Below are 21,960 nucleotides of genomic sequence, written 5' to 3'. Positions count from 1 at the left end.
AAATCATAAGGGTAATATTTTATAGCAGTGGAGAGAATATGTTCAATAAATGATACTAGAACAACAAAGCACCTGTTTGGGGAAAAATAAAATTAATTCATTTCTCACTCCCTACAACAAAAATAAATTCAAGATGTATTTAAAAATTAAATGTAATAAGAAGTAAAGCAAATATGCAGGAAAGCTGGAAGTTGTCTTTTATAAAAATATAATCTTGAGTAGGAATGGCTTTTGTAGTTAAGACACAAAACTCAGATGCTATAAAACACTGGCTCACAACCTAGGCTGTATGTTAGAATCATCAAAGGAACTTGCAAAAAGTTTCCATCCTTGGACTCCACTCTGAACTAAATAAATCAGAACCTCTGGGGATGGGACCCAAGTCTCTGTTTTTGTTTTGGTTTTTTGTTCATTTGTTGGATTGTTTTTTGTGTTTTATTTTTAATGCTCTCTGGATGATTCTGATGCACAGTTAGGCTTGAGAACAATTGCCATAAAATAAAGCCTTCAGATTATCGCGTATCATTCTGGAATCTGTCTCAGACATTCTTTGCCAAGAGTGGCCCAACTGCCATTTTTACTTTGTAGCTGCTACACTGCACCCTTCTCTGTCTGAGGCTTGCTGTCTTCTTGGCCCTCACCCTTAAATACAAGGCCCTCACTCTAAGAATGTCAAAATCTTTTAAGGGTGCATCAATAGGTGGGCTGGCGAGAAACAGAGAGCATGCTCAAACTGGGTAATTTGAAAGGAGTTTAATAAAGAGATTGTATACAGATGGAACCATTGGTACCTTGATTGTGGTAGTGGGTCTGTGAATCTACACATGTGATAAAGGTTTATCTGACTATACTAGAAATAAAAAGAATGCATGTGAAAACTGGTGAAGTCTGGGTAAGGTCTGTAATCTAGTCAATACTATTGTGCCAATGTCACTTTCATTATTTTGATAAAGTACTCTTAGGTATATAAGATGTTATCATTGGAGGAAGCTGAGTGAAGGGTACACAGAACCTCTCTGTACTATTTTTGCAACTTGTTATGAGTCTATAATTATTTCAAAATAGAAAGTTTTTTTTTTTGTTTTTTTTTTTTTTTTAAAGAGACTGTATATGAAGATGTGAGTGGAGGGCAGGAAAATTACACAAGGAATGATGTAGCAACCCGTGACTCAACAACTGAGCCCAGTTTCCCACTCCTAGCCTGAAATAATGAGAGGATGAAACCGTTATTAGGAGAGAGAGAGAACACAAACTGTATGGAAAGGGTTATCTGACAGGTACTGTGACCTTCAAGACAAGGGATGCCAAGGGATGTCAGTTGGGTAAAGACTCAAGACTTCAAGTTCATTGAATCTGTGTCCTAGTTCATTGTCTGAAATTGAACAAAATTAGTTTGGGAGCTTGAAAGAAGTTGTAAAGTTTGGAATCTCCACTGGAGGAGAATTTAGGAGGCAAGGAAACTGGCTCACATGATTGCAGAGGCTGAGAAATCCCAAGACCTGCAGTCACCAAGCTGGAGACCCAGGAGAGTCAATGTATAGTTCTAGTCTGAATCCGAAGGCCCAAGAACTGGATGAGTTAATACTGTAGTTCAAGTCTGAAAGCTGGGAGGCTCAACACCCAAGAAGAGCAAATATTCCAGTTCAAGTTGGAAGGCTAGGATAGACTGCTATCCCAGCTCAAAGCAGTCAAGCAGGAAGAATTCCCTCTTATTAACAGGAAGATTAGCCCTTTTTTTCTATTCAAGCCTTCAACTGACTGGGTAAGGACCACTCACATTAGGGAGAGCAATTTGTTTTACTCAGTGTAGCAATTCAAATGTCAATCTCATCCAAGAATACACTTACAGACACATCTATGATAATGTTTGACTAGATATTTGAGCACCCAGTGGCCCAGTCAAGTTGCCACATAAAATTAACCATCACAATCATGAACATATGAAATTTTCTTACCAAGGAGCAACTCGTCAAAATAGATAGTCGAATGACCCATTACTTTGTCTCACTCATAGTGAGATACTATGAATAATAAAACTCTTGGATATTGTCTTTAGAAGAGTCAGATGATACTTTATGATTTTTTTTTTTTTTTGCTCATGCTGGCCATCCTTTCCACAAAAGCTAAAAGTTAACTGACTTCAAATATATTTTCCCTTGAGTAATAACGGAAATGTGCTCACTGGCTTGAGAAGTTCATCTATGCTTTGGGTTGGCCCCACTAAGACTGTACTCATACATGCACATCACGTTCAATCAACAATCAATCTGATACAAACCATATAGTGCTCTTAATCCAAGAACCAGTGATTCACAGAGGTCATACTCTGGGCACTTATATTGCCTATGCTTTTGTAAGCCAAATGTTACTTAATTTTTTAGAAGAATGAATAGCTGACCTGGAATCTCATTGTGCATGCCATAAACTACAGCTAAGTTATAGCTTTTGATGCTACTGTCACTTTTGTACTGAAGAGGCTATTTGTTTCCTCTTGAATCCTCCATTGGCAGAGAAGGCAGACTGAGACCATACACTTAAGATATGCTCTTTGGTATAAAAAAGAAGTTCAGGTGTCTGCTGTATGCATAGAAAACACCCTTTTTCATGCATTTGTTCATTTAGTCAAACTACATTTATTGAGCACCTACTATGTGCCTGGAACCATGATGTGCTGATATCTGATATAAGAGCCCTTTAGGCAGAAGGAACAGCAGGTACCAGGAAGCCAGACTATGTAGGCCTCCCCAGTAGCCCATGAGTATTCAAAGTGAGATGAATAATGATATTGAATAATCTTTTTACCAAAAAAGAGTTTTTTATTTTAAAAGCAAAAAAAGAAAAAAAAAAAAGAAACCATTAAGCTATTTTTAAAGATAATAGATATTTAAGGAAAGTTTCAAATGAGCCAAAGACACAGATAGTTTCTATTTGTGTCAGACACATCCTAAGGTAACTCCCAATGAGTCACACCCTTGTATAAGTCCTGCTAACCCCTTGAGTGTGGGTGGGAATTGTGAATTGCTTCCAATCAACTAAATATGAAAAATGTGCCAAGATGTCGCTCTCATGACTGACTACCTTATATAAGATTCCTTATATAAGATGACCTTACCTTACATAAGATTCCGTCTTAGCAGACTGGGGAGAGGCACTCTCCTGCTGGCCTTGAAGGTGCAAACAGTGGTGTTGCAAACTGCCTATGAAGAGGGCCATGTGGCAGGAAAGTGTGGGAGGCCTCTAGAAACTGAAGGCAGTCTCCAGCTGACAGCCACTAAGACTCAGCTGACAGCTAAGGGACTCAGTCCTACAACCAGAAAGTCCTGAATTCTGCCAACAATTTACAAGAACTTGGAATAGGACCCCAAGTTCCAGATGAGACTGAAGCCCCAGCTGGCAGCTATGCAGCCTAGTGAGACTCTAAGAAGAGAACTTAGCTAGATAGTACCTGGACTCCTGATCCACGGAAACTGGGAAATAATAAATGTGGGTTGTTTTAAGCCATTGTGATTGTAGTATTTTGTTATGCAGCAATGAAAAATTAATACACAATCTAACCCTAGTTTTCTCCTTAAACTTAAAGAAAATCCTTTTCCCCCCCAACTTTCCTGGAGCCAGTTCTGTCTCGGGGCTTGTTAACAAGCTCAGGAACACTGGCCAGTTCAACATCAAGAAACTCTCTTGGCTTCTTATAACCCCAAGTTACCTGGTGAACATTCCTACCACCACGGAAATGTTTTCACCGGGAACATTGATGAGGAAAGTAGGAGATTCTGTTTCTAGGTTTCAGCATTCTTCTGTCAGAATTTTTTTTTTAATTTCCTGCCTTCATGCTCTCTGTTTTTATGGCTTTTTTGGTTTTCCTGGAGGCAAATAATGTCTGAAATAACCTATGCTAATGCTAAGTAAATAGACCTGTGCTATTTATTTTCATTGAAGACTGGCGTTTATCTAACACATTATTTGATATAGAACAGACACATAATAGCCCCACTGTGAAGCACAGAGTTTTCTAAGAGGTAAAAACACAGATAAATCGGGTTGTCCATAAATCATGTGCTGAAGTGACAGTCCAGCCAAAGGGAGGAACTGTGGAGGATCAAGACTGTAAAAATGAAACAGAACGTGAGGGGATGTAGTGGACACTGTTGGTGGCCTTCCCAGATGCCCTGAAACTGGATGGGGCATCAGTCCTCTAGCTGTAGTGATTGTAAGCTGCTAATAGGTCACAGCTGCCACCTTCCAGGATCATTTTTGGTCAGGAGGGAACTGACTCACCAAGGAGGTTTTTACACTCGAACATACACACACACACACAGACATGAGCAAAGGAGGCAGCTCACAGCTGACAATTGTCTGTTGACTGACATGAATATAAAAAACAATCAACCCTTTTGCCTCTATATGGAACCACACTGTGGTGCTTGCCATTCATTCTCCATAGTTCACCATCAGATGAGGCTGAGGCTGGTCCTTAGCCATGACTACACTTAGCTTTTTCCTGCTTGTTTCACTTACCTTCTCTTGTGAATATTCCATCACACCTTGCACAAGAATCACCAACTGAGTTTCAGCTTCCAGGAAACCCAATCTAAGACAGAGTTACTTTTTGGATGCTGGCAATGTACTATTATTTTTTCTTTTAACAGCCTTATGATATATAATTCACATGCCATACAATTCATATATTCAAAGTGTACGATTCAGTATTTTTTAGCATATTCATAGGGTTGTGCAAATGTCATTACAACCTCACTTAATCTCACTTTAGAACATTTTCTTGGCTGGGTGCAGTAGCTCATGCCTGTAATCTCAGCACTTTGAGAGGCTGAGGCAGGAAGATCCCTTGAGCTCAGGAGTTTGAGACCAGCCTGGGTAACACAGCAAGACCTTGTCTCTACTGAAATTAAAAAAAAAAAAAAAAAAAAATAGCCGGGCTGGGTGGTGCACACTTGTAGTTCCAGCTACTTTGGGGGCTTAGGTGAAAGGACTGCTTGAGCCCAGGAAGTTGAGGCTGCAGTGACCCTTGATCTTGCCACTACACTCCAACCTGGACAACAAAGGAGACTGTCTCTAAATATATATACATTTTTGTCCTCCCTAAAAGAAACCTAGTACCCAGTAGCCGTCACTTCCTATTCCCCACCCCTCCTCCCCAGCCAGCTCTAAGCAACTGCTGATCGACTTTGTATTTGTATGCCTGTTCTGGACATTTCACACAAATGGAATAATATAATATGTCACCTTTGGTGACTTACTTCTTCCACTTAGCATAATATTGAGGTTTATCTATGTTGTGGCGTATATCAGCACTTCATTTCTTTTTATTGCAGAATAATATTCTGTTGTACGCATATGCCATATTTTATTGATCCATTCATTAAATGATAGACATTTGGATTATTTTCACTTTTTAGCTATTATGAATAATGCTGCTGTTACCGAACCCAGCCCGTTTTGCCCACCTTGAAGTATGGCCAACACTGAGATAATGAGTTTTGTAGCAAAGAAAGGGTTTATTCATGTGACAGTCAAGCAAGGAGATGGGAGAACAGGTCTTAAATCTGCCTCCTTGAAAATGGAGTTTAGGGATATTCATGGGATAAAAGAGCAAAATGGTCTGAGATGTGGGGGAAGGTGATTGGGGTTAAGGAAAAGTTTAGCATTCTTCACAAGTACAGTCAAGTTCATGGCTCTTCATAGGACCCATGTTAAAAAAAAAACAAAAAACAAAAAAACCACCATGGCATTAGCATGATCTGAGGGTGAAGCTCTCAGCCCTCTGCCATCAAATGGTCACCCATTGGACATTGGTCAGGGCCAGTTGAAGGGTCGGTAGTCTCACCCAGTTTGAACTGGACGAGAGCTGACTCTAAGTTCCTGAAAAAACAACTTTGTCACCCATTACCATTGTGACCTACACATCAGAGATGTTAACTATAAATAAACTGAAGGGTACATTGTGATATATTGCTTAGCTATGTAACATTTAGAGTTAGTAATTAAAAAAAAAAAAAAGCTAAAAGCAAACAAAGCAGATTAAAGTTTGACAAGCTTAGTCAGGTTTGCCCTCAGCATCACTGTTATGGCCATTCATGTACAAGATTTTGTGTGGACACATGTTTTTGTATCTTTTGAATTTATGACCCGGAGTGGAATTGCTGAATCATATGGTAACTTATGTTAAAGTTTTTGATAAACTGCCAAACTTTTTTCCAAAGTGGCTGCATCATTTTATATTCCCACCAACAATGTATTAGGGCCAATTTCTCTACATCCTCACTTACACTTGTTTTTGTCCACTTTTTAAAAATTAGAGCCATTCTAGTGGGAGTAAAGTGGTATTTCATCACGGTTTTATTTTTTGTTTGTTTTGTAGAGATGGGGGTCTCCCTATTTTGCCCAGGTTGGTTTCGAACTCTTGGGCTCAAGTGATCCTCCTACCTCAGCCGCCCAAAGTGCTGGGATTACAGGTGTGAGCCACTGTGCCCAGCCTCATTATGGTTTTGATTTGTACTTCCCTAATGACTAATGATGTTGAGCATCTTTTATTGGCTTATTTGCCATTTGTATATCTTCTTTGAAGAAACATTAATTTCTTTGCCCATATTTTAATTGAGCTCTCTTTTTATTATTTAGTTGAAAGACTTCTTTATATTAATATATTTGGGATACAAGTTTCTTATCAGATAAATTATTTGCAAATATTTTTTATTATTCTGTGGGTTGTCTTTTCAGTTTCTCGACGGTATTGCTTAATGTTCTATGTCTTGACCTGGGTGTGGTTACAGGAATATATTCACTTTGTGACAATCTATAAAACTGTGCACATTTTTGTATTGGTCATAATTGAATAATAATTCCATTTTTATTAATAAGGGAATTTATAAGGTGAAAGGGGAATTTTTATTCCCTTACCATCAATATAAGATTATAATTAGGCCAGGCGCGGTGGCTCACGCCTGTAATCCCAGCACTTTGGGAGGCCGAGGGGGATGGATCACGAGGTCAGGAGATCAAGACCATCCTGGCTAACATGGTGAAACCCCGTCTCTACTAAAAATACAAAAAAATTAGCCACGTGTGGTGGCGGGGCGTCTGTAGTCCCAGCTACTCGGGAGGGTGAGGCAGGAGAATGGTGTGAACCCGGGAGGCGGAGCTTGCAGTGAGCCAAGATCGTGCCACTGCAATCCAGCCTGGGCGACAGAGCAAGACTCCGTCTCAAAAAAAAAAAAAAGATTATAATTAATTTCTACTCTGGTTCCCTTAACTCATGTCAAATAGGTCAGTCAAAGATCATGGAAGACTCTTGTAGATCAGCTAATTCATATCCTTCATTTTAGAGACAATAATTGTTAGAGTAATTAAGTCGTGGTTATATTACCCTCACCATATACTACATTTCAACTTTGCTTGATTTATCCCAAGTTACCCCAATATATTACTAAAACCCATTCCAATTCATTGTCAACATACTTGGATGACCAAATCCCATAAATCAGATGATTCACAGCTTTATTTTTGCAGGTCAGAAAGCAACTTCCTCAAAGACCTTACATTCTCTGTAGCCTTTTATATAATCTAGTCTTTTCTCTTTCTCTGATTCATTTGTTGAAAGGCTACTTACTTAGTATCTGTATGTGCTGAGCACTATACAAGGGACAAGATATTCAGTGGTAAGCAAAACAGACAGAGCCCCTGTCATTACGGAGCTTCCACTGTGATAATATTAAATGACCAATTGTACATTGAAAGCATTATGTCCAACTGTGGTAAGGGTTAGAAAGAAAATGTATAAGATCTTCTGAGAAAATAGAACAGGATTCCTAAGTTAGATTTGGGAATCAGGGAAAGCCTCTCCAAGAAAATCCCATTTAAACTGTGTCCACGGAGAGTTAAGAGTTAACCTAGGAGAGAAATGGGGAAATAATTTTCCAGAAGAAAAAAAAAAAACTGTGTGAGAAGGACCTGAGGCAAGAAGAACCTGGAGCTTCAGATGAACGGAAAGATTAGTTCTAGAATCACATTGTTCAATATGGCCGTTAGTCACATGTGGCTAATCGACACTCCAAATGTGGATACAAGAAAAAACTGAAAGAATACTTTATTGATATTGATGAATTTTCAATTGTTTTTTGCTTTACACAGTACTCCTTTAAATTAAATGCTAATATACTGAGTTGATACTAGAGTTAGCAAACTTACTTAACTGGGACAGACATACTTTTGCTTCTCATGGGGTTCAGGACACGCTACTCTGAAAAATGGCATCTTGAATATTTTAAATTAAAAAAATTTGAGAAAATGGCAGAAGAAGAAAGGTCACTCTAACGTTCCCTCACCCTTCTCCCCGATGTAGGTCATAAAACCTAGAAAGGATTTTCTGACTTTCCTCTGAAGCCGGTTATAAGACCCTCATGAGAGGTGCTCTCTCTATACTTGGAGGAAAGGAACATTTTTATCTCTGAAAATACTGGGACACAGAGAAGAACCTGAACAAATAGACCTTACTAGATTCTCCATCCCTATCCCAGTTTATTACCATTGGATCATACCCTTTGTGGAAAGTTGTCAGCCTCAAAATGGAATGGCTCATGTCAAGCCCAAACAAAATGGAACAGGTAGGCCAAGAAGGAAGGGACCATATGGACATATGCCTATGATAAAAACTGTTACAGAGACTCTCTGAAAACCACAAAAATTTGGGATGTTTCTATGAAGCCATCTCCCCAGCAACAGCCAGTATCACCAATGAGTATTTGCCAATTCCTGCGGTAAACTTCTGTGGCCAATGAGGTTTATTTCAAAACAACTAACACGGACTTCCCCTTTTACTCTTAAAGGAAATTTGCCTCTCTCCATTTCTTTGAATGTCCACCATAGCACGCATATCCCAAATTACAATTCCTTGCTATTTCTGAATAGACTCTTTGTCTGCTGTTTATTTTAGGTTGACACCTTTGTCATATCATATTTCTCCATGACTGTCCACTCTTCATTAAACCTGGCATAAAAATATGCAAATTTAACTATTTCTTTGAGTCTTTATTTCCTTAAGAAGACTCCTATGTCATTTAAAGCCAATATTAAACACATTTGTAGGCTTTTCTCTTGCTAGGAATCTGTCTTTTGTTATAGGGGCCTCAGCCATGAACCTAGGATGGGTTCTATGAACCTAGAACCCTACACTCTAAAGTCAAATCAAAATCAAATCTAAAACAGATGAACCAGTTTTGTCAAAGTAGATGTCAATATTAAAGGAAAATTATTTTTGTTACTTGATTCAGTTACTGGAAAACTTTCACGTGTTCTTGGAATAACTTGGGTATATGAATATCCTTTTTCAACTGTAATTTTTATGAACGCTAAATACTGAAGGAATTAATAGCCCACCAGAGTGGTATGAAAATTACTTTAAACTAAAAACATCTGAGAAATCAGCAGCCACAGAATGCAACATTAGCTAAACTTAAGCAAAGTCTCCTGAAAATATAGCTGCCATTGACCTCTTCTCCAAAGAAGTTTCCTGATTGGAAAAGACTAACTCTTAGCCAGGAAATGTGAATTTAGCCATGCATTAGCATCAAAAAGCCCAATAGAACCTTCCATACTTTTCCGCTGAAGTCCTAAATCACCACTACTCCCCTTTTTATTAAGTTGATGTATAAACCATGGTCTCTGACTATTCAGAGAATTACTCATTACAGAGCATGAGCATGTTTAAATACATTTTGTCTTCTGTTAATCTGTTTATTGTCAGTTACTTTGCAGACACTCAAGTTCAGGACCTAAGTTTGAAGAGGAAAAAGTATTTCCTCCCAACAATATAAATAAAATACAATAGGTGAAAAATTAGCATCTGAATTAAGATGAGCTTGCTGCAAATTTAAAATACCCCCTGGATTTTCAAGCCTTAGTATGAAAAAAGAATGTAAAACATCTCTTTAATAATTTTGTATATTGATTACATATTGCAATGAAAATATTTTGGATATATTGGGTTAAATAAAATATATTACTAAAATTAATTCCACTTGTTTCTTTTTAGTTTTTTCAATGTGGCTACTGGAAAAGATAAAATGACATATATGGCTCATATTCTGTTTCCACTGGACAGCACTTGGACTAGAATTTAGTAAAGTTGAGTACAAGTGAGTTGAAATGAAGATAGGGAGGAAAACAAGAACCAGATTCTCCTGGGCAGTGCTGAGCTTCTTAAGAAGCTTGATTTGGGCCAGGCGCGGTGGCTCACGCCTGTAATCCCAGCACTTTGGGAGGCCGAGGCGGGCGGATCACAAGGTCAGGAGATCGAGACCACGGTGAAACCCCGTCTCTACTAAAAATACAAAAAATTAGCCGGGCGCGGTTGTGGGCGCCTGTAGTCCCAGCTACTCGGGAGGCTGAGGCAGGAGAATGGCGGGAACCCGGGAGGCGGACCTTGCAGTGAGCTGAGATCGCGCCATTGCACTCCAGCCTGGGCGACAGAGCGAGACTCCGTCTCAAAAAAAAAAAAAAAAAAAAAAAAAAAAAAAAAAGAAGCTTGATTTGAGCAGGGAAGTTACCTGATTGGCTTTGCATTTACTTTCAGTAAGATCTGTCTGGCTACACTTTGAATAATGGCCTGGAGGAAAGCAAAATGAGAGACCAGAGAGCAGGCTCTCTCTTCAATTCAGGACATGTCTCATCTCTGAGACATAAACTATGCCCAGGGCCTTGAGTCTTCAAGAAGGACCACACTCTAGATGGCTATCCAAGTTTGATTTGGTGAAAAATACCCCATTTCACCATGAGGTCTTTGAACCGTCAAATACTTCAGTGACACCCACTTGTGTACACTTGTCACCACATTGCACCTTGTTGATCTAACCCAGTTGTATTCAAATTTTGTTTAACACTAGGCCCCAGTAAAACAGAACTGCTCCAGTTGGAGCTGAGGTAGGGATTCAGAGCCCCAACCACTCACTCCACCCCTTCTAGTGGAAGCCTTTGTAAGGGTCTTCAGAGACCAGTTTGAAAACCAATATAATATAATGAATATTTTAGCTACCATGGCCATGATCTATTGCAGTGGACTATACAAAATTACTGTAGATAGTCACAAATATTATAGATAGAAGACATTGTCTAAAATATTTAGAGGCAAGATACAGGTAAGGAGTAGGGTTCGTTCTGTAGGACTGTCGAGGATGCTAGATCCCAACTTCCCCTCCAGTTGGTCTGACGCCAGATTTTTAAGAGTTCTTACTAAACATATTAGAACAGCAAAATATACAGACATCTAAAATGTCTAACAATGGGAATTTTAAAATATTGATTATAGATCTTGATATCATCTATGCATTTAAAAATTTATTTTACAATGGTTATAAAAGGGCAGACATGCAAATTTCATGTGCTTTCTAAAGCATTGTATAAAATGTGTGTATGAATACGAACAAAGCCATAAACGAAATTCACAAAATGTGAACCAAATTGTTTTGTTAATATGGTAATTTATGGAGAGTTATGTTTTATTTTAATAATATTTCCCCTTTATATTATTTTTTCTTTTTCTTTTTTTTAGACTTATCCCTCGCTCTTGTCGCCCCAGGCTGGAGTGCAGTGGCACGATCTCGCTCACTGCAAGCTCCCACCTCCCCGGGTTTACGCCATTCTCCCTCTGTATTCCCAGGTACCCGGGACTACATGCCTACCACCGCTAGTTTTTTGTATTTTTTAGTAGAGACGGGTTTCAGTGCATGTTAGCCAGGATGGTCTCCCCGATCTCCCACCTGTGGATCCGCTTGTCTCGCCTCCCAGTGCTGGATTATGGCTTGCACGTACTTCGGCGCCTGCCCCTTTATATTATTTTTCAAAAAGTTTGAAAATTTGGAAGATAAATTATAAAAAAGAAAATGTAAGAAATAATGCTAAAGAGTAAAATGTTTTCTGAAGTGTCGGCAGGCCAGGCTGTTCTTTTCTCTTATTGTACCATCAGCATCATTAACATGGAAAATCAAAAGCTGTTCCCAGAAACAACGACTGGAGCCATGGGGATCCCAAGTGGAAATTTCATAACTGCTTTCTCAAGCCATCGTACAGAGGAATTATGAGTATAAAAGACAAGCTATGTGTTCTGCATGTTTCAGAATACCCATAAAGTCAGTTCCTTAAATTACTACAATTTGTATAGAATTCTCCATACAAATATTCATGTTATTTTCTAACAGATTTATTTTAAACTTCATTTTGAAATATCTTTAATTGACTTAGTCATTCTCCTGAGTATCTCTTTTTAGAATTCTGTATATTACTTTATTACTTGCTGAAAATCTAGCCAACATTCAAGAAATTTGTATTTTATTTTTAATTTTTTTTCTTAATGAGCAATATCCTTAAACTTCAGAGGAAGCTGGAAAGTGGGCAGCCCAGCAGGTTTCCAAAGATATAATATTCACAGCTGCCAGGTGAACATGGTTCTGGTTAACTTAGGAAGAGGTAGGAGAGAGCCTTGGGGGGATTTGAAAAGATCAAAAGAACTAAAATGACAATCTCAAATTACTACACCCTCCTTTTTGAAAGTGCAAAGGCTATTTTTTTCATCAATGGATTAATCTGAACTAATGTGGAGAACAAAGGAACCTCTGCACCTTTCTCTTCCACATGGTTCTGTAGCTAATTTTATTTTGTTTTGTTTACCTCAGAGAAAACCGAAAGATCAATTTATGATCTTTCAGCTCCGTTGAATGTGTGAGATTTTTTTCTTTTCTTTTTTTTCTTTTTTGAGACTGCGTCTTGCTCTTGTTGCCCAGCCTGGAGTGCAGTGGCATGACCTCGGCTCACTGCAACTTCCACCTCCCTGGTTCAAGTGATTCTCCTGCCCCAGCCTCCCAAGCAGCTGGGATTACAGGTGCTCATCACCACGCCAGGCTAATTTTTTGTATTTTTAGTAGAGATGGGGTTTGCCATATTGGCCAGGCTGGTCTCGAACTCCTGACTTTGTGATCCACCCACCTCGGCCTCCCAAAGTGCTGGGATTACGGGTGTGAGCCACCACACCCGGCCAAATGTGTGTGAGATCTTTTATTAAGTTTTTATGACTCCCTTAAATAATCCTCCTCATTGGGGAAAAATAAAAAATAAAACCTCACTAATTTGGTATTGTGAGGTAATCAAGAGCCTCCCCTCTCTCCCTGAGTAAAGGGTACCATGTTTTGCATAAGAGCATTTTACAGACAGGCTGATTTTCCCTGTAATTTTTTCCTCACTGTTTATCTCTCCACTTACCTGTCCATTTTTACTCTGTCCCTGAGTCAGGGCATTTAGGGTCCAGAAATAAGGTCACTCTCAGTATGGGGAAGGAGAAGGAGGAGGAAAGGGAACAGAAGCCAAGCTAAGCTCTTGGGCAAAGAGAAAACAGAAGAGGGTAGGTAAATGATCTCATGATGCAATCTTAAGGATAACTTACTGTTTTCCAGAAGGTCAGAGAGAACTCCTGGATATGATAAGCAGTTTTGATTTAGGCCAATAAAATCCTGCCCAATAAGATACCATCTTTTTGAAATCACTTTTGCAAAATTATGACAATAAAAGATGTCTGATATGGCTCCCTCCATCTTGCATCTAACCTGTAAGCTGTCTTCACTCATTCTTGGGCACGGTCCAAGCTAACCATGGGAGAAATTTATAGTTTAACTTAAAAGCAAGGATGATAACAGGTCCTCCCTAAAACGAACCCCCTCCTTGCTCAGGGACTGAAAACTGCCTTTGTAAGACTAATGAAAAGTCACAAGATTAGGATTATGGGAGGGGCCTGAACTCTTCTAAAATGTAGGCATAGTTTCTATAATCCCTTACTGCTCAGGAGTCACATGGCCAGAGATCACAAGATTTGTGACTTCCCCAATTGCTCCTGCAGATAATGTCACTATTACAGAACCTAAAATTGGTCTTTAGAGATTTTTTTCAGACTTTCTGGCAACTGACTGACCCCACCTGGACCAGTGACTCATGACTCAACCAGTCCTGTGGCCCTGCCCAGGTGTTTTCCACACCTCTATGATTTCATCCCAAACCAATTAGCAGCACCCATTCCTGAGGCCCCTGCTCACCAAATTGTCCATAAAAACCCTAACCTCTGAGCCTTCAGGGAGACTGATTTGAGTGATAACTCCGTCTCCAACATGGCCAGCCTCATGTCAGTTAAAATCTTTCTTTTTTTTTTTTTTTGAAACGGAGTCTTGCTCTGTCACCCAGGCTGGAGTGCTGTGGCACAATCTCGGCTCACTGCAAGCTCTGCCTCCGGGTTCATGTCATTCTCCTGCCTCAGCCTCCCGAGTTACTGGGACAACAGGTACCCACCACCACACCTGGCTAATTTTTTTTGTAATTTTAGTAGAGTTTCACCATGTTAGCCAGGATGGTCTCGATCTCCTGACCTCATAATCCACCCACCTCGGCCTCCCAAAGTGCTGGGATTACAGGTGTGAGCCACCACGCCCAGCCTAAAATCTTTCTTTACTGCAATGCCAATTGATTTTGTCCATGTAATGTGCAGGACGAACCTGTTGGGCAATTACATTTTACACTGCCAGATGCCATTTCCCTGGTGTGTTGATTAATGGAAAGGTGGATTCCCCTTATAGGCTAGGAGGTGAGGAAAGTGTCAGCATCAGGATAGAGAAACATGTCCAAAATAGGTTATCAAAGCCAAGGAACCCAAAGCAAGAACTAAGGAAACTGGGATGATGAAGATATGAGGAACAGGTCCTAATAGGCAAATAATAAGAGTCAAAAAGTCTCGAAAGAGGAGTATAGAGTTAAATCCTTCTGTTTGAATAGGTTATAGGGCTCCATTTGATAGATTAATAGAAAACCATATGAGGACTTTGGAAATCTAGGTTTGTTCATTATTGTTGTGTTGGGAAAATGACATGAAAAGATCATGAAATTTAAGCCATTAATGGTATCAACAACATCAGTAGATACTTATCCATGAATCATTCCAAGAACGAGTTCCCCACCCCTCAACACACATACCCTTTATTTCCTAGACACAATGATGAGGTAATTTCATGAACACATGAGTAGCCATGTAGTGGTGGCTTTAAAAACTAGGCTTCTATTTAGTGGCCTATAAAAATGTTTTTGTTTCACTCTCAGTTGTCTCAAGACCACTTGCGCATTCACATTGAGTATTAGCCAAGACTCTTTCCACTGCAAAAAAATAAAATCCAAATCAAACTATCATAAACAAGAAAAGGGATTTATTAGTTCACCTAGCTGAGAAGATTCTGGGATAGCTCACAGAACTTAATGAGCATATATAAAAAAGTCAACACCAAGGAGTTGTCAGGGCTAGGGAATATGAACTGTAGAAAATAAAAAATAATTTTCTTTCTAATATTCATAGTTCTTAGTTGGGGTGGACCCCTGTAACAAAAGACAGATTAAGAAGAGAAAAACAAACAGAAGTTTTATTTTAACATGTGGACCTCATGTATACCAGGACATACTCAGAAAAAATGGGTAAATTTCTAAGAGGTAGCTTTGAATTCAGGCTTAAATACAAACCTCCACTGAAAAACAATGAAGGATATAGAAAAGGCCAGTTTTGAGGAAATAATCAGGAAAAGTCTGGTAAACAAAAGCAAAGTTTGTTATGCAGATTTAAGTTAGTGCCTTCTCCATTGATAAGAGTATCTAGTGATTTAGTCATTCTTTTCTTTCTGGTAGAAAGAGGGAAACACCCTTACAAACGGATATTTCTTTTATAGATGTAAATTTCCCTTACAAATGTGTAACTTCTACTCCATTTTCAGAGCTTCTCCTGTGTCTGCAGTTTCTCAAAATAATCAGCTCAAAATAATCCCTATGCCAAAGAGTCATATTTTGGGGTGGCATATTCTGGTTTCCTACAGTCATATTTTCGGGAGGCATATTTTTGGTATCCTACAAAAGTAAAGGTTGGGAATTATGAAGTCAAAGAACCAGGGATGATGAAACAAAGAGGAACAAATCTCAATAGGCAAATGGTAAGAGTCTAGAAGTTCAGAATCAGGGGCTATAACCAGGAACTTGGTGCCCTCTGGCTTTCAGTCTATCCTTCATCTTTGCTGTCTCTGCTTCTCCTTGTGTATTGGTCCCATTCTCTACTACTAAAGACAAACTTCCTGTACATGGTAAATTAAAGACCTTTCAGCAATTTTTGGCATGCATCCTAGTGTAAAATTCAAGAGTCATCCCACACACACATAAACTTTGAATCTAAAAAATTCTACAGAAAACTCTAATTGGTCTACCTTGGGTCACAGGCCCACCCCTTAGACCAATCTCTGTGGCCACTGTGTCAAATGCCCATTTCTGTGGCAGGGCAGGACAATCTACTGTGATAAAAAATTCTACTAGAATGCATGAAATGGGGGAGAAATTCCCCCAGAAGAAAGAGAATGCTAAATCAGAGGGGGGGATATGAAAGAATCATGGGCAAATGAGAACAATAGCTATCTGAGTCCTTATACACCTTCCATCCTCCATATTATTGAAGAATGCATTGTTCCTAAGGGCAAGCCACATTCAACTACTGACAACAATGGTATGAAACCATTTTTCCAGTGACATCATTTATTTACAAACACAGCTAGACTAATTTTTTAAAGAAGCTGAGGATAGTAGTGAAAACATAATACAGCTTAATATTTTCATGTAATTTTCAGTGCTACAGTGGTGGTGCAGAAGTATAGAACAGAAAATTCAAAGCCAATTGAGACCTCTCTTTCAACCCTTCATATTATAGGTGAGAAATCTGGGGATCTGGGGAATTCTGTGTCTGGATAATTCCTAAGGCTTACAAAGAAAAAGGACAAGATCAGAATACAGACCTTCTGTAATCCAGCCTGGCACTCTTTGGTGAGAAATACATCTAAATACAAATAACAGGACTATGTTTTCCACTTTTAAAATGGAGCAATGCAGAATGTTAGCTTTCTCCATGAAGAATATCTACTTATCCACAGAAAATTTCATTTTCTCCCGAACAGATGACCACCAAAAAAATGTTGTTTTAAAAGAAAGAAAAAGATTACATGAAAGATAGAGGTTTACATAATTTTAAATTAGCTCGAATTATAAAATTTCCAAAAGAAATGTTTTATTTATATTTCATCTTTCTCAAGACTTTTTTGCAAGAGAAATACATAAAAAATTTAAATCATATGATGTCATCTACACATTGAAAAAGGAAAGTCTAATATAACAATTGCTCTTCTGTGACAAGGAAGAATAGATGAGAAAAAAATATAGAAAACAATTTCTTTTTTTCTGAAAACTTGAGTAAGATTTACCTTTGGTCTATTTTATTTAATGTAATTTTTTAGATAGAGTTTTTTTTTTTTGTCTTTTGTTTTTTAAAGTGATGTTGGCAGGGCGCGGTGGCTCAAGCCTGTAATCCCAGCACTTTGGGAGGCCGAGACGGGCGGATCACGAGGTCAGGAGATCGAGACCATCCTGGCTAACACGGTGAAACCCCGTCTCTACTAAAAAATACAAAAAACTAGCCGGGCGAGGTGGCGGGCGCCTGTAGTCCCAGCTACTCGGGAGGCTGAGGCAGGAGAATGGCGTGAACCCGGGAGGCGTTGTTCTGTTTCACTCTGACCACCAGTGCTCGCAGCCCCTGTCACATACCTGCTGGCTTGCTCAATCACGACCCTCTCGCGTGGACCCCCTTAGAGTTGTGAGCCCTTAAAAGGGACAGAAGTTGAGCACCTGAACAGCTCGGATTTTAAGAAGCTAGCCTGCTGATGCTCCCAGCTGATTAAAGCCACTCCCTTCACTATCTCGGCGGCTGAGGGGTTTTTTCTGCAGCTCATCCTGCTACATTTCTTGGTCCCCTGACTGGGAAGCAAGGTGATTGGCGGGGTCGAGGCAGCTCCTTAGGCGGCTTCATCCTGCCCTGTGGAACAACCCTGCGGGGGACTGCGACCAGCCCTAGCAATGCGGATCCTGAGAGCGCTCCCGGGTAGGCATTTGCCTCAGTGGGACACCTCGCCAGAGCAGTGTGTGGCAGGCCCCCCGTAGAGGAGCAACGCAGTGGCTGAACACCGGGAAGGAACTGGCACTTGGAGTCTGGACATCTGAAACTTGGTAAGACTAGTCTTCGGAACGTGCCCACTCCATTTGAGTGGAAGCGTGGCCTGATCACCCATGGTGTGCCTTTATTGGCACTTTGGTTTTGGTTTTGATTTGGTTTGAATTCCTTGACAGGACCGCTCTTGGGAACTTACCCACTCCATTTGAGTGGAAGTGTGGCCTGATCACCCACCGCGTGCCTTTATCGGCACTTTGGTTTTAGTTTTGACTTGGTTTGAATTGCTTGACAGGATTGGTCTTGGGAACTTGCCTACTCCATTTGAGTGGAAGTGTGGCCTGATCACCCACGGCGTGCCTGTACTGGCACTTTGGTTTTTGTTTTTGACTTGACTTAGATTGCTTGATACTTTGATTTTGGTTTTGACCTGGCTTGGATTTCTGGATACTCTAATTTTGGTTTTGATTTTGGTTTGGTGTAAACTGCAAAAGTGTGTATGTGCCCTTTTTACCCGTTCTTTGTTTTGTGGTGTGGGTGTGGTGTGAGCATGGTGTTTTGTCTCAAAGAAGCGTGGGTCAGGCACAAATAAGCCCACCCCACTAGGAACTATGTTGAAAAATTTCAAGAAAGGATTTAAGGGAGATTACGGTGTTACTATGACACCAGGAAAACTTAGAACTTTGTGTAAAATAGACTGGCCAGCATGAGAGGTAGGTTGGCCATCAGAAGGAAGCCTAGACAGGTCCCTTGTTTCAGAGGTATGGCGCAAGGTAACCTGTAAGCCAAGGCACCCAGACCAGTTTCCGTACATAGACAGTTACAGCTGGTTTTAGACCCCCTTCCCCCCCACAGTAGTTAAGAGAACAGCAGCATAAGCGGCTGGCAGAGGAAAGGACAGAGAGGAAGAGACAGAGAGAAAGTCAGAGAGAAAGAGAAAGAGAAATATACAAGTAGTTAAGAAAAAAACAATATACCCTATTCCTTTAAAAGCCAAGGTAAATTTAAAACCTATAATTGATAATTAAAGATACTCTCCATAACCCTGTAACACTCTAATACCACTTTGTCGTCAGTGTAAACAAGGGCATATCCCGAAAGCTCTGAGGCCTTCCTATCAAAAATCCTTAACCCAGTAACCCGCCGATGGCCCAGATGCATTCAATCTGTAGCAGCAGCTGCTTTGCTAACAGAAAAAAAAAAAAAGAATGGTTATCTTCAAAAAAAAAAAGAAAAAAAAGAAGCAGAATTTATGTAAAAAGAGTGTTACATGGTAAATTATTGTCCTGAAATAAATTAACTGGTTGTTTAAAGAAAGAAATGTTTGTAAGAAGTCAGAAAGTTGGGACATGTCTAAGAATTGTCTGTGAAAGTCATGAAAGAAAAAAATTATAAAAAAATTTTATGCAAAAAGTGTCGCATAATTTAAAAGTAATAAAGCCTCCTGAGTACTACTGAAGAAACAGTTTATGTGCAAGGTGTATAAGAAAAGTAAAATATACCTTTGGTAAAAGGATTATAAAGAGGCATAAGAATGTGGATTTTTACCTACATTAAAAGGTTAAAAAATTTATTGTTTTGAAAGTTTAAGCAAGTTTTAAAACGTTAATTGTAAAGAAAATTATGTGTGTAAACATATTAGCTAAAGTCAAAAAGGTATCATCCAGTTTTTCTGTGAACTGGACATTAAAGTAAAAACGCAACAGGTTTTTCTTAAAGCACCAACCTGTTCTTTAACAAAAATTATAAAAGGTTAAAAAGAGTCTGTAAAATCTTACCTTATGGTCAAACATTAAAAAATAGATAAATATGTCTACAAGGTTTTATTAAAATTAAGTTTAACATTAATAACACACTAATATAAAGGTAAAATTTAGCTTATCTGGTGTAAAAATCATATAAGAAGCATTATTAAATATAAAGTGGTGTTTAGCTTTCTTTGGTCTAAAAACTAATAAAAATAGGTGCTAAAGGAAACATTCATTTTATTAGAAGATCATAGAAGTTAAAGACTTAAAACAAACTTTGGCAATCAAGACAGCATACCAAGATGCAAATGCCTGATTGTAATGGATCAAATATTCCATCCGCATGTTAAACAAAAGCAATTGTTATGCTTGTGCACATGGCAGGCCAGAGGCCCTGATTGCCCCCTTCCACTAAGGTGGTCCTCCAGTCCACCAGGCATGGGCTGCATAGTAGCTCTTTTCCAGGATTCTATAGCCTGGAGTAATAAGTCATGCCAAGCTCTCTCTACTATATCCCGAAGTCCGGCACCCTGAGGGTCAGCCCCCGAGGGACATCTGGCCTCCGTCTCCCAACACTAAGTTCACTTATGCCTCTCACGGCAGGGAGGAAACTTAGCATTCCTTGGAGTCCTGAAGGGATGCAATGAGTTTAAGAATTTTCAAGAGCTTATCAGTCAACCCTTGTTCATCCCTAAGCGGATGTGTGGTGGTATTGTGGTGGACCCTTACTGGGCACTCTACTGAATAACTAGAGTGGCACTTGTGCTTTAGTCCATTTGGCTATCCCTTTCACCCTGGCATTTCATCAACTAGAGGGGGGGGGGAAAAAAAGACATCGCAAAGCCAGAGAAGCCTCTTATAGGTCTTTCAGCTCTCACATCTATTTAGATGCAACTGGAGCCCCGCAAGAAATACCATATCAATTTAAAGCTTGAAATCAAATAGTTACAGGATTTAAGTCAATATTTTGGTAGATGACAGTCAATAAAAATATAAATTAGATAAACTACATCTATTACAACCAACAGCAACAAGCTTTTCATGAGTTAAAAGAAAATCTCAGGTCGGCCCAGCCCTACAGCTACCTGACCTGACAAAACTTTTTACTCTATGTGTCAAAAAGAAAAAAAAATGGCAGTTGGAGTTTTAACCCAGACTGTAGGGCCCTGGCCAAGGCCAGTGGCCTATCTCTCAAAATAACTAGGCAAGGTTTCCAAAGTCTGGCCCCCGTGTCTAAGGGCCCTGGCAGCAACAGCCCTGTTGCTGATAAGAACTAACAAGAAGCAGATAAGCTAACTCTTAGGCAAAACCTAAACATAAAGTCCCCCTATGCTGTGGTGACTTTAATACATACCAAAGGACATCATTAGCAAATGAATGCTAGACTAACTAGATACCAAAGCTTGCTCTGTGAAAATCCCCGCATAACCACTGAAGTTTGCAACACCCTAAACCCCACCACCTTGCTCCTGGTATGAGAGCCCAGTTAAATATAGCTGTGTAGAAGTATTGGACTCAGTTTATTCTAGTGGGCCCAACCTCCGAGACCATCGTTAAACATCAGTAGACTGTAAGCGGTACGTGGGTAGGAGCAGCTTCGCCAGCCCCTGCAAAGTGACTCTGAAAAAGACGACAAGCCCTGCTCTAGTCATGCCCGGAAGCTGACTGGTCCACTCACAGCCGAAGCATGAGGAAACTCATGGCGGGACTCATTTTCCTTAAAATTTGGACTTGTACAGTAAGGACTTCAACTGGCCTTCCTCAGACTGAGGACTGTTCCCAGTGTATACATCAAGTGACTCAGGTAGGACAAAAGATTGCTACAGTCCTATTATTTTATGGTTATTATAAGTGTACTGGGACTCTGAAAGAAACTTGTTTGTATAATGCTGTTCTATCCAAGGTATGTAGCCCAGGAAATAACCAACCTGATGCATGTTATGACCCATTTTAAGGCTCTCATGATCACAGTTTTTAAAATAAAATTAAGGACTGGTCCTTTTCTAGGCGACACAAGTAAAGTAATAGCTGAGACAGAAAAAAGAGGGGTCCCCAAGCATATAACCCTAAAATTTAATGCTTGTGCCACTATCAATAGCAATCGGCATAGAATAAGATGTGGTTCTTTAAATTTAAAAAAAAAAAAGTTACACA

Source organism: Papio anubis, chromosome X, assembly GCF_008728515.1.
Source record: "Papio anubis isolate 15944 chromosome X, Panubis1.0, whole genome shotgun sequence".
Classification (NCBI taxonomy): domain Eukaryota; kingdom Metazoa; phylum Chordata; class Mammalia; order Primates; family Cercopithecidae; genus Papio; species Papio anubis.
Note: the sequence above shows the minus strand (reverse complement) of the source record.